The 12,448-nt window shown below is 47.0% G+C and overlaps 1 long non-coding RNA gene across 5 annotated transcripts in view; it reads left to right on the top strand.

Annotated features, from left to right (window-relative positions):
- Positions 1–12,448, top strand: part of LOC141094704 (uncharacterized) — a 211,301-nt gene that overhangs the window by 8,660 nt on the left and 190,193 nt on the right. For all 5 annotated transcript variants that reach the window (XR_012233157.1, XR_012233158.1, XR_012233154.1 and 2 more), the window contains exon 3: positions 3,588–3,707. This is a non-coding gene — a long non-coding RNA (uncharacterized lncRNA). The remainder of the gene's footprint in view (positions 1–3,587; positions 3,708–12,448) is intronic.

Below are 12,448 nucleotides of genomic sequence, written 5' to 3'. Positions count from 1 at the left end.
ACTTCCCCCAAGTCTGCAGAGACCCAGAGAAGCCACAAGGCTTCCAACATGGAGGAGAAACCTGCTAGCAGCATGCAAGATGGCGGTCCTTCTGGAGGAAAGCTGAGTGCTCATGGAGGTGAGGCTGACCTCACTGAGGAAGGTTGGGGACTGCAGAGACCCCAGGAGTCTGTGTCCTCCTATGGCTCCTGGGTCATGAGCCAACTCCGTAGGGAATGAAGAAGCGAGTAAGACCCTCAGGAGGCTCCGGAAGGAGCTGCGCTGCACAAGCACTAAAGATGCAGGTTCCTCCAAACCGAGGAAGACGCAACTCCAGGCGGAGGTAAGGAGGCCCAAACATGAGCTTAATGAGCTGGAAGTCAGAAAACCCTTTATAAGAGAGGAGTGGTCCATTCAAGGAAAAACTAATGAATGAGGACAGATTTAGAGAAATGGCTGACAACAGAGAGAGCCAAGGCAGATGGGGCTGCAGCCTGAGAGCCAGGTGAATGATGATGACCAGCAGAACACCCGATCTGGTAGCCTGCAAAGTCACCGCAGGCCACATGCAGCGAGCTCCCTGCAGGACAGGCAACAATGGCATCTGGTCACAGTTCTACTGGCTCTGGGGAGGACATTGATAACAGTCAGGGAGGGGCGCTAATGGCGGTGATCAAGCAACTGGAGTCCCCAGTGTGCCTTCAGAATTTCCATCTTGGTGACGATTTACCAGAGGAGGCACCTGGGGGCAAGAAGAAAAAGGCAAAGAAGACCAAGCCAAAGCTATGTATATGCCCCCCTCCCTGTACCCCCCGAGTCAGTTGCAGGGTTTGCTCGCTGTATAAGCCCCATTTCCCAGCCCTGCCCGGGTTCTGCTGTGGATCCAGTGCAAAGGATCGGGGAGAGTACAGAGCACAGTAGTAAGGCGCAGAGCTACGTCTCTGCTTGTAGTAGCAGGTACGTAGCAGGAGGTGCATCAGCCGAGAAGCTGGATAGTAAGAGCGGCCCGGCGGTGGGCAAATGGTCAGGCCACGATGCTGTGGTGCGCTCCTCAGTGGGAGGGGGAGCGGTCCAGTGTCGAGGGTAGCTCCGGTAGCCTCGGCGCCCCTGAATACTGTTGCCGCTGATCACTTGATTGAGAAGCGGTGGCAGTGTGAGGGGGTTACCGAGGCCGGTAGTTCCTGTCCTCACCAAAGTCCTATTCTGTTTTAGAGCTGCTGGTAAGCAAGATCCTGATATAAAGGATCAGCGGTGCCTGGTATCAACAGTGAAGCAACGAAAATTACCAACTGATGATGTGGAGGGCACACGTAAGTCCAGGGGTGAGGTCGAGGAAACTGAGCCCCTTGTGCTTGATGATGCGGAGGTCAAAATGCCACCCCCTGTTGTCACTGGTCCAGCAGGAGTGAATATGATGGGAGGTGTGGATGAGGAAATTTCTTTGTCTAGTGGTGTGGTTGCTGGTTTGGTGGAGGGTGAGGGGGTTATGGAGGTGGGTAATAGTGGTACTGTTAGTGTTGATGTGGTCACTGGTCCAATTGCCCCCCGGTGGTGGCACAACCTATCAGAAGTTATGCCACTGTCACCTCCGGGGGAAGTAGGGCGTCCTCCTCGTCTCTGGGCTCTAGGGATGGCACGTTGCAGCGGTGTCTCCTGGAGGCTCTAAAGAAAGGGGAGAGATCATTAATGGAAGAGGGTCGAGAGGTTGATCTATCCTTCTATATAGAGAGGCATGGCCTCGGGGCCTTCCTAGAGCAAACAGGGGGGTATGCAGTGTGGTCCCTACTAACAGCCGGGCCAGGTAGTGTGCGTAGGAATGTGGTCCGTCTTCGGTGGAGGGGCAGTGATGCGTGTCCTCCAAGGTTTAAGGTTGTGGAGCTCCTGCTGGGGATGGGCTTCAAGGCGATTGACATCTATGCCTTGATACATCCCTATTCCACGTCTCGTGTCAGCTTTGTTCGGCCAGAGGGGCTTGAGTTCTTTTGATCAAATTATGAGTTGGCAAAAAATGAGCCCAGCTGGCGAGACTTTGCCATTCAGGCGGTGTCTCGCCAAAATCAAGTCAAGAAAGTGACCGTGATGAGTTGTAACGAGTCGCTTTATTGTTATGACATCATAACGTGGCTTGGCCGATATAGAGAGGTGGTGGATATGCCAAAGAAGAACTGTGACGAGTTTGGTATCTGGTTGGAGGCCTGGACGTTTATGGTAAAACTTAAGCGTTCGGGTGGTACGGTTGCCCACATTCCATCATCTACCTTCCTGGGGAGGGATTGTATCCAGATCTTCTACCAGGGGCAACCAAAGATCTGTCACAGGTGTGGTGACCTCACACACTTCAGTGCAAACTGCACTGTGCAGAAATGTGCATTGTGTGGGGATATCGGCCATCTTGCTGCATCTGGTGTGGAGATTAGGTGCCACCTATGTGGTGAGTTATGTCACCCATTCAGCGGTTGTAAAGAAACATAATAGTTAAAGATATCACTTCCAAGATTATTATTTTTACTTCTTAAAAAGTTGGGGGAAAATGTAATGAGGGGGCTGGTGAAGAGAATTGGAGAAATTGCAAGCAACTATGTTTTATCTTTCATTTTTCAAAGGGCAGCTGATAAATTGTAGGTGTGCTCGCTGGATCCTATGGTCAACTACTTCATTTGTTTTGCACTTTTTTTTCTCTTCCAAGGCTAACATATTTTAAATTTTCTTACTACAATTGTATATACAGTAGGTCAGAACTCCAAAATCCCTGCAAATGCAACTGTCACCACTATGGGGAGCTCTTTCATTGTATAAACACCATACATTGGGCATTCTCCTGTGGTCACAGAAGGTTGCCAGTATTTTATTACGTGGAGAACGTGGATTCCATATTTAAAAAAAGTTAAAATCACAAAAAAGATATAGTTGCTGTTGACCCCTCTCATAAAAATGTCACATGACCAGTCTGGAATTAGCAGTGCAGATCATTTATAAAGGATCTATCTATCTATCTATCTATCTATCTATCTATCGCTTTTGGTGTATATGAACCCCTTATCCTTCCCTTCCTTTTGTCTTATTGTAACCTCTACATTTAAATGTCAATGTAAAATACTACTGTTATTAAAAATTTAATAGTTATTTGGAAAATGGTGTATATGAGTGCCCTACCCCCGGGGGAAAACAAAAATGGACAACATCCATGTTCTATCCGTTTTTCATAGATTGATGGGGGAAGCTTAAAAAACTGCCATCAGTTTTTGTTTTTTTTTCTTCGAGAAAGACTGATAAATCTCTTATGAAGCTCAGATTTGATATTTCTTTTACTGGTGTCATTAATTTATTGGGTAGTGATTTTTTTTTTTCAAAGCCGGAATCGAGTATTACTTGTAGTGATGCTCTCTGTACACAAGGTGGAGCTATTTCATCACACAATATCTGCCCTGGGTCCAGCCAGCATCTTGTTGTGGCTCTTTCCCATATGTTTGACCATGTGCTATATATATATATATATATATATATATATATATATATATATATATATATATATAATTTTCACTAATAATGGTACAGAACCCTGCTATTTTCTATAACCGTATACTGAATGACTGTCCTTTGATTGGCAGGTTTTGTCTGGATATGGTAGATTTCCAATGGCTGTGTGAGCAAGACTAGACATTCTACATTTCATGAATCTAGCCAAGAAAGGTTTCCTGCACTGACAGCAAGCAGAGATCTTCTCAATGGTAAGTTATAGACACACAGTAGACAGAATGATGGAACCACTGTTCTCCTGCCAGGTACTATTTCAGTGTATCCCTGTGCAATTGCTGGTGTTATTTTCCAGACATGGGAGCAATTTATTATAAGTCATGAAAAGTATTTCTGGCTTATTATTCCCAGCCGCCCTCCATGGCTCGGGGAGCACAGGAGCTGCCAGGATTGGAAGGGGCTGCACCATTTGTGTTCACTTAGTTTGGGAAATAAAATCTGGATACCACATACAGAATTATAGACGTTCCTCTCGCATGAATCTCTCACTTCACATGATGAGGCTGAGTCAGAATCATGCCCCTGACGCGCGCTGGGAACTAGATGTGCTAGTGAATTCAGAGGTTTGTATCCATTGTGTGATAGGCAGGAGGCAAATTGTCATAAGCAAAAGCAATATATTAATTGGCTCACATAGTGACAGATTTACTGCATAGATGACACCACAGTCCGCGACTCAAGGCCTCCCCGTCTGCTGCCTGACCTACGACTGTGACCTCAGTGCTCTCACCTTGTGACATCAGCTCCTAAATTCTAGAGTGACCTGCTACCAAAGCTCACTTCACAGCCTTTCTCTCATGATATCAGTATTTACCAACCTATCTGGCACTCAGCCTGTGATTTCACTATCCAATCATATAATGTCCTCATATTGACTGTGACATCACTGCACTCACTCTGTGACATCACCATCCAATCACAGACTACCCTGCTACCTGGACTGTATGACCTCACTGCATTCCCTGTGCCATCACCATCCAATCACAGACTAACCTGCTTCCTGGACTATATGACCTCACTGCACTCACTGTGTGACATCACCATCCAATCACAGACTACCCTGCTACCTGGACTGTATGACCTCACTGCATTCACTGTGACATCACCATCCAATCACAGACTACCCTGCTTCCTGGACTGTATGACCTCACTGTGACATCACCATCCAATCACAGACTAACCTGCTATCTGGACTGTATGACCTCCCTGCACTCAGTGTGACATCACCATCCAATCACAGACTACCCTGCTTCCTGGACTGTATGACCTCACTGTGACATCACCATCCAATCACAGACTAACCTGCTATCTGGACTGTATGACCTCCCTGCACTCAGTGTGACATCACCATCCAATCACAGACTACCCTGCTTCCTGGACTGTATGACCTCACTGTGACATCACCATCCAATCACAGACTAACCTGCTATCTGGACTGTATGACCTCCCTGCACTCAGTGTGACATCACCATCCAATCACAGACTACCCTGCTTCCTGGACTGTATGACCTCAGTGTGACATCACCATCCAATCACAGACTAACCTGCTTCCTGGACTATATGACCTCACTGCACTCACTGTGTGACATCACCATCCAATCACAGACTACCCTGCTACCTGGACTGTATGACCTCACTGCATTCACTGTGACATCACCATCCAATCACAGACTACCCTGCTTCCTGGACTGTATGACCTCACTGTGACATCACCATCCAATCACAGACTAACCTGCTATCTGGACTGTATGACCTCCCTGCACTCAGTGTGACATCACCATCCAATCACAGACTAACCTGCTACCTGGACTGTCTGTCCTCCCTGCACTCACCCTATTACATCACTGTCTGATTCCATCTATAGAGCATATGACGCTCAGCTATGACATAGCTCTGAGGTAGAGAGCGCAGTTTTGGGATCTGCTGCATGTGCTCCTTTCATACGGTGCCATCTTCTCACTTTCTCTGGAGCGCGAAGTTCTTCCCCTGAAACCGTGATGCAGTAAATAAATCTCTGATGGGAACCTCATGTCCAGAGCGATCCTCTGCCTGAGACATAAGGGAATCAAAGTTTTATGAGACATTACTGGTTTTCAAAGGAGGCGAGAGAAACTATAAAATCCATCATTGTGCTCTGGCGTAAAGTGCTGCTCCGCTCTGGAGCCATTGAATCTGCCCTGTAACCGGGTCATACCTTATCCCATCATGGGAAGAGCTCCTCTACCACTGAGTGTCCTCCTGATCGTAGGCCTGAGGGCTGTAGGGAAGCTCTCTCTATACTCCTGGGATGGCTACTGGCTGGCATGTGTGGCTATTGGGATTGTTTGAATGAATGGGTATCCACCTATGCTTGGGCAGAGGGATCTGTGCTGGTCTATAGAGAGGGCTCCTGAGTTGGTGGACCCTCTTGATTGTTTATATACCCTAATGGACAGGGGTTTTCATTGTGTGATTACCTCTTTAAGGCTATGTGCCCAAGTTGGCGTTTTTAAACGCTCAGGAAACTGATCCCCTTCCCAGAAAACACGCGTTTTATTTCTGCGCGTTTCTTGCGCGTTCTTTTGCACAAAAGACGCGCGTTTTTGACGCGTTTTTTCCCGTGCGTTTTCTGGGAACATTGGAAAAGGCTAAAAACGCGGAGCAATGCGGAAATTAATGAGCATGCTGCATTTTTAACCGCATGAATTGGCACAAAAAGCCAAAAACGCATGCAAATTAATTTGAAGCTTCTTTTAAGCGTTTCTGCAGCGTCTGAGCCGGCACAAACGCTGCGGAAACGCTTAAAAAAAACGCAACGTGGGCACACAGCCTAAAGGGATTTTCCAGCTACTAGATATATTCCACTGCTATGGTCAGCTTGAGCCAGGGATTTGAAACAAGATGAACCCCCATGAAGAGTGAGGTTAGTCTTAGGCCTCATTCAGACGTCCTTTTTTCATGGTCAGTGCTCATATCTGTGATTGTCTGAAGGGCCTTTCATATGTCCGGGATTCTTCACAGTCCCAGAGGTCCGTGTAAAATCGTGGAGACACGTCAGATTTTGACTTGGGAGTCAAATCAAAATCGTCAATGAGTCCGTGAAAAAATCTGATTGCACTCGTCCATTCAGACTGTCAGTGAAGGTGGAGAAACTTTTTTTTTTTTTTCTCTCCACATAGAACTAAAACTGATGACACTCGGACCACACTCTGATCAAAGTCTCATAAATTGTAACGAAAAACGTATCACACTCTGGTCACACTCTGCTCACATTAGAAACCTATCTATTTTTCTCATACGTGGAAAAATGAGACTTGTATGAGCCCTTAATCAGCATTTTCCTAAGTTGTCCAGGCAAAACAGCCAAAAGTTATCTTTCTATACCATTAAGGCTAGTTTCACACTTGCTTTTTTTTGCAGCGCGTTTTTCCCGCAAAAAAACGCATTGAAAAAACGCATACAAAAGCATACAACTGCTGCGTTTTTTTCAAGCATTTTTATGAGCATGCATGAAAAAAACGCAGCGTTTTTAAGCGTTTGTATGTGTTTTTAGTGCGTTTTTACCGCGTTTGCGTTTTTTTCCAACATTTTTAGGTGGCCCCTCACACTACCCAAACCATGACTTTACTAACCCTAACCCTGACCCTAACCCTAACCCTGACCCTAACCCTTAACCAAATCATACTTAACCCTAACCCAAACCCTAAACCCTAACTAACCCTAACCCTGACCCTAACCCTAACCCTAACCCTGACCCTAACCCTTAACAAAACCATACTTAACCCTAACCCTGACCCTAACCCTAACCCTAACCCTGACCCTAACCCTTAACCAAACCATACTTAACCCTAATCCTGACCCTAACCCTGACCCTAACCCTGACCCTGACCCTGACCCTAACCCTTAACCAAACCATACTTAACCCTAATCCTGACCCTAACCCTGACCCTAACCCTAACCCTAACCCTGACCCTAACCCAATCATACTTAACCCTAACCCAAACCCTAAACCACTGGCGTAGCGTGGGGGGGGCGGGGGGGGCGGTCCGCCCCAGGCGGCATGTGTGTGGGGGCGGCGCGGCAGCAGCAATTCCACCCTGCAGTGCAGTGCAGCGGCGGGCAGGGAGCGATGCGATCACGGCAGCTCCGCTGCCTGCAAGAGTGAATAGCAGGAGCGGAGCGGCAATGGTCCGTCCTGCTTCCTGCCCGGAGGCCGCGCTTCCTGTTTCACACAGAGGAGCGCCGCTGAGTGACGTCATCATTCAGCGGCCGCTGCTGTGTGAGGGAGGAAGCGCGGGCGATGCTGCGGACAGGTGAGAGGAGAGAGGTGGTGTCTTGTGTGTATGTATGTATGTATGTCTGTGTGTGTGTGTCTGTGTGTATGATGGAGCAGGCAATGATGGGAGTGATGGTCTAGAAGGCAATGATGGGGTGATGGAGCAGACAATGATGGGGTGATGGAGCAGGCAATGATGGGGTGATGGAGCAGGCAATGATGGGGTGATGGAGCAGGCAATGATGGGGTGATGGAGCAGGCAATGATGGGGTGATGGAGCTGGCAATGATGGGGTGATGGAGCAGGCAGTGATGGAGCAGGCAATGATGGGGGTGATGGAGCAGGCAATGATGGGGGTGATGGAGCAGGCAATGATGGGGTGATGGAGCAGGCAATGATGGGGTGATGGAGCAGGCAATGATGGGGTGATGGAGCAGGCAATGATGGGGTGATGGAGCAGGCAATGATGGGGTGATGGAGCAGGCAGTGATGGGGTGATGGAGCAGGCAATGAGGGGAGTGATGGGGGTGATGGAGCAGGCAGTGATGGGGTGATGGAGCAGACAATGATGGGGGTGATGGAGCAGGCAGTGATGGGGTGATGGAGCAGGCAATGAGGGGAGTGATGGGAGTGATGGAGCAGGCAGTGATGGGGTGATGGAGCAGGCAATGATGGGGTGATGGAGCAGGCAATGAGGGGAGTGATGGGGGTGATGGAGCAGGCAATGATGGGGGTGATGGAGCAGGCAATGATGGGGGTGATGGAGCAGGCAATGATGGGGTGATGGAGCAGGCAATGAGGGGAGTGATGGGGGTGATGGAGCAGGCAGTGATGGGGTGATGGAGAAGGCAGTGATGGGGTGATGGAGAAGGCAGTGATAGGGTGATGGAGCAGGCAATGATGGGGGTGATGGAGCAGGCAATGATGGGGTGATGGAGCAGGCAATGAGGGGAGTGATGGGGGTGATGGAGCAGGCAATGATGGGGGTGATGGAGCAGACAATTATGGGAGTGATGGAGCAGGCAGTGATGGGGTGATGGAGCAGACAATGATGGGAGTGATGGGGTGATGGAGAAGGCAGTGATGGGGTGATGGAGCAGGCAATGATGGGGGTGATGAAGCAGGCAATGATGGGGTGATGGAGCAGACAATGATGGGAGTGATGGGGTGATGGAGCAGGCAATGATGGGAGTGATGGGGAGAAGGCACAGTGATGGGGTGATGGAGAAGGCAGTGATGGGGAGAAGACAATGATGGGGTGATGGTCGAGAGGGCAATGATGGGGTGGTGGGTGAGAATGCAATGATGGTGGTGGTGGAAAGGGCAATAAATGGGGGTGGTGGAGGAGGAGGAAATGATGGAGGTGGTGGAATGGGCAATGATGGGAGTGGTGGGGGAGAAAGCAAAGATAGTGGTGGAGAAGAAAATGATGGAGGTGGGGGAGAGGACAATAATGGGATGCGAGGGGAGGAGGACAATGAGGGGTGTGGGGGATTGGGATGGGAGGAAGGGGGACTTATAATGGCCTTAGGAACAGGGGGAGGTGGAGGAAGACATTATCGTTTATTATGTCTAACACAGTCCCTTAGTATATAGTGTACTCACCAATTCTGTATAACACCATCCTTAGTTACATAGTTTCCTCTTTTATTATGTATAACACCGCCCCTTATTACCTACCATCCTCTCTAGTTATATATGGTGCCGTCCCTTATTATATAGCTTCCTCTGCTGTTATGTATAGTGCTGTCTCTTACATAGTGTATTTTTGTTATTTTTGTTATTCACAGCGCCCTCTTTTATTACATGGTCCCCTCTCTTGTTAGATATAAAATGACTGCTGATCGAGGAGCCGGTGACCAGACGACCAGTCCATCAGCTCCTCCATTAGAAAGGAAGCTTTCCCATGCTCCATCAGCCATCATTGCATTATACAGCTAACAAGACAGGACGGTATGTAATAAAAAACAGGGCTCTATATAATCCAATATGTAAGGGACAGAACTGTACATAACAAGAGAAGGCACTGTGTATGGGACAGCAATATACATAATAAAGGAGACTATGTAATATATACCTGTATGTGTGTGTGTGGCTATATAATATCAATAATCTATCTATCTATATATATATATACACACACACACACACGTAGCTTTGACGCCATAAAAGGAGGGGGGCCCGGACACATTTCTTGCACAGGGACCCCAAGCTGTCAGTGTCCGCCCCCTGTCCGCCAAAATAATTTGTACTTTCTGTTTTTTTTTCTGTCACATTATTAAAAATTATTATTAAAAAAAGCCATTAGGTCTTCATCCAGCATCATCAAGCTAATACATACATATATATAGAGAACTGCAAGAAGTTGAAAGTCTAGAAATTTAGAAATAATAGCAGAGTTAGTAGCAGACTAAAAATTAGATCTTTGAGTGTAGTGTGGGCTCTTCGGATGCTTCCGAATTATCAACGACCAAAGGGGCGGCAAATTTTTCGACCGCCCCGGGCGCCACAAACAGTTGCTACGCCACTGCCCTAAACCCTAACTAACCCTAACCCTAACCCTGACCCTAACCCTTAACCAAACCATACTTAACCCTAATCCTGACCCTAACCCTAACCCTGACCCTAACCCTAACCCTAACCCTGACCCTAACCCTTAACCAAACCATACTTAACCCTAATCCTGACCCTAACCCTGACCCTAATCCTTAACAAAACCATACTTAACCCTGACCCTAACCCTGACCCTAACCCTAACCCTGACCCTAACCCTTAACAAAACCATACTTAACCCTAATCCTGACCCTAACCCTGACCCTAACCCTTAACCAAACCATACTTAACCCTAACCCTGACCCAAAACCCAACCCTAACCCTGACCCTGACCCTAACCCTAACCCTAAACCCCCTTAACTAACCCTAACTCTAACCCAAACCCCTAAATTCCATGGTTAAAAAAAAAAAACGCATATGCAAAAAAACGCATACATGAGCATGCCAGTGCGCACATATGCGCATCCATAGGCTATAATGGCCATTTTTAGCGCAAAACGTGCGCATATGTGCGCATGCGCTTTTTTGCAGGGCCAAAAAATGCAACATGCTGCGTCTGGAAAATCCAATCGCACACCCCAAAAAAACGCAGCGCATGAAAATCGCATACATGCGCTTACAAGCGCGCAGGTATGCGCACCCATGTTAAATATAGGGGAAAAAACGCATGCGCACATGTGCATTTTTTTCCAGCGCTAAAAAACGCAAATGTGAAACCAGCCTAACTTATGCACCCTCAGCTCAAATGAGCGTACGGGTGTTCAGAACAGGAAGAAGGAAGCAAGCTGCTGCCAGTCACCCCTGGTGGTATGGATATCTCCTCTCATAATCAGATTGGTTATGGAAACTCAACATTCCGATGATGGTCCTGTGCTAGTCACCTACATGGGCATGCAGACACCCATGCACCACCCCAACGTCTCATTAGTGCAGATACCTCTACAAAGAACCTGTCTGTGTTGCACTATACCATACAAATGTGAGGCTTGTATCTCTGACCCCTTCCCAGAACCACTGGCTAATACGTCTCGTTAATAATTCTAAGTCACGTATTGGGGGAAGGCGGCACAGCACAAGCCTTGGCACGTCTATAAAGCTGCCCAAAGAACATAGCATTGCCCTTTAGGATCAGGAACATTGACCGGACAGTCATCAGGCTTGGATGTGCCAGGAAATAACATTGATATTTAACTCGGACTGACACTGACCTACTTTTTCAAAGTTGTCAAACTCAGCTGAAATTAAAAAGCATCGAAAATTTTCCATAATGAGGTTTTTTTCCATTGGACAATAAGATAATGAATGACATGGCGATACACAATCTTAAGTCTATTTTCACCATGTCTTAGTTAAATGCTTCCTGCAGTGTAAAGCATGGAGGTTTTCCTTCTGGTTCCAATGGCTATGTCCTCTGGTCCGTAGTGGATACTTTCCCACACACATTCACTATATCACACGAGTAAGGTTTTGTAAGCAGAATCAGATTTTTATTTAGATGTGTATCTATTGCAGCCGTGAAAACCTCCATTCTTTACACTGCAGGCTGTTACCAGAAAATGGTAGGAAAATGCAAAAGGTTCAAAGATATTTACTTTTCTCTTTTTATCTGCTAAGATGGAATGATTGTTGGAGAAGCTACTGGAAATGTGATCATCCACGGGCAGCTGTGCAGTTATTGAGATGGTCCTCATATTGGGGAATTGCTATATAAGCGATCCCCTGATATGTTCTGCCAACCTGCTTTAAATCAGAATCTAATGTCCCAACATGAAATTATTTAAAGCTGGTGACAATGACAGTGCGCTTGTGTCTGTTTTCTGTCTGTCCAGTACACTGTGTTCTCCATGTGGGGCTGACATCTGATGCTACATGGCAAGAATCCAGGGAATGCTGCTTAAGGGCTTGTAATGTCACTTCATGCCCAGTAGAGGGCACAGCATGAACATTTTATTTCAAAGGACTTAATACTGTGTGACCCTGATTTATAAATGGTAATTTCCGGCCCTAATTTGTCTTTAAGGTATTCACAATTTTCCTGTCCTTGGGCATCCTTTTGTTTTGATTTTTCTAATGGATCCAGTTTAAAAACAAAAAAAATCCATTTTTCTTGTCAAAATATACAATATG

The sequence above is a fragment of the Dendrobates tinctorius genome, unplaced genomic scaffold (assembly GCF_039654945.1).
Source record: "Dendrobates tinctorius isolate UK_male_01 unplaced genomic scaffold, ASM3965494v1 ptg000065l, whole genome shotgun sequence".
Classification (NCBI taxonomy): domain Eukaryota; kingdom Metazoa; phylum Chordata; class Amphibia; order Anura; family Dendrobatidae; genus Dendrobates; species Dendrobates tinctorius.
This window is presented reverse-complemented; position numbering and strand designations above follow the sequence as displayed.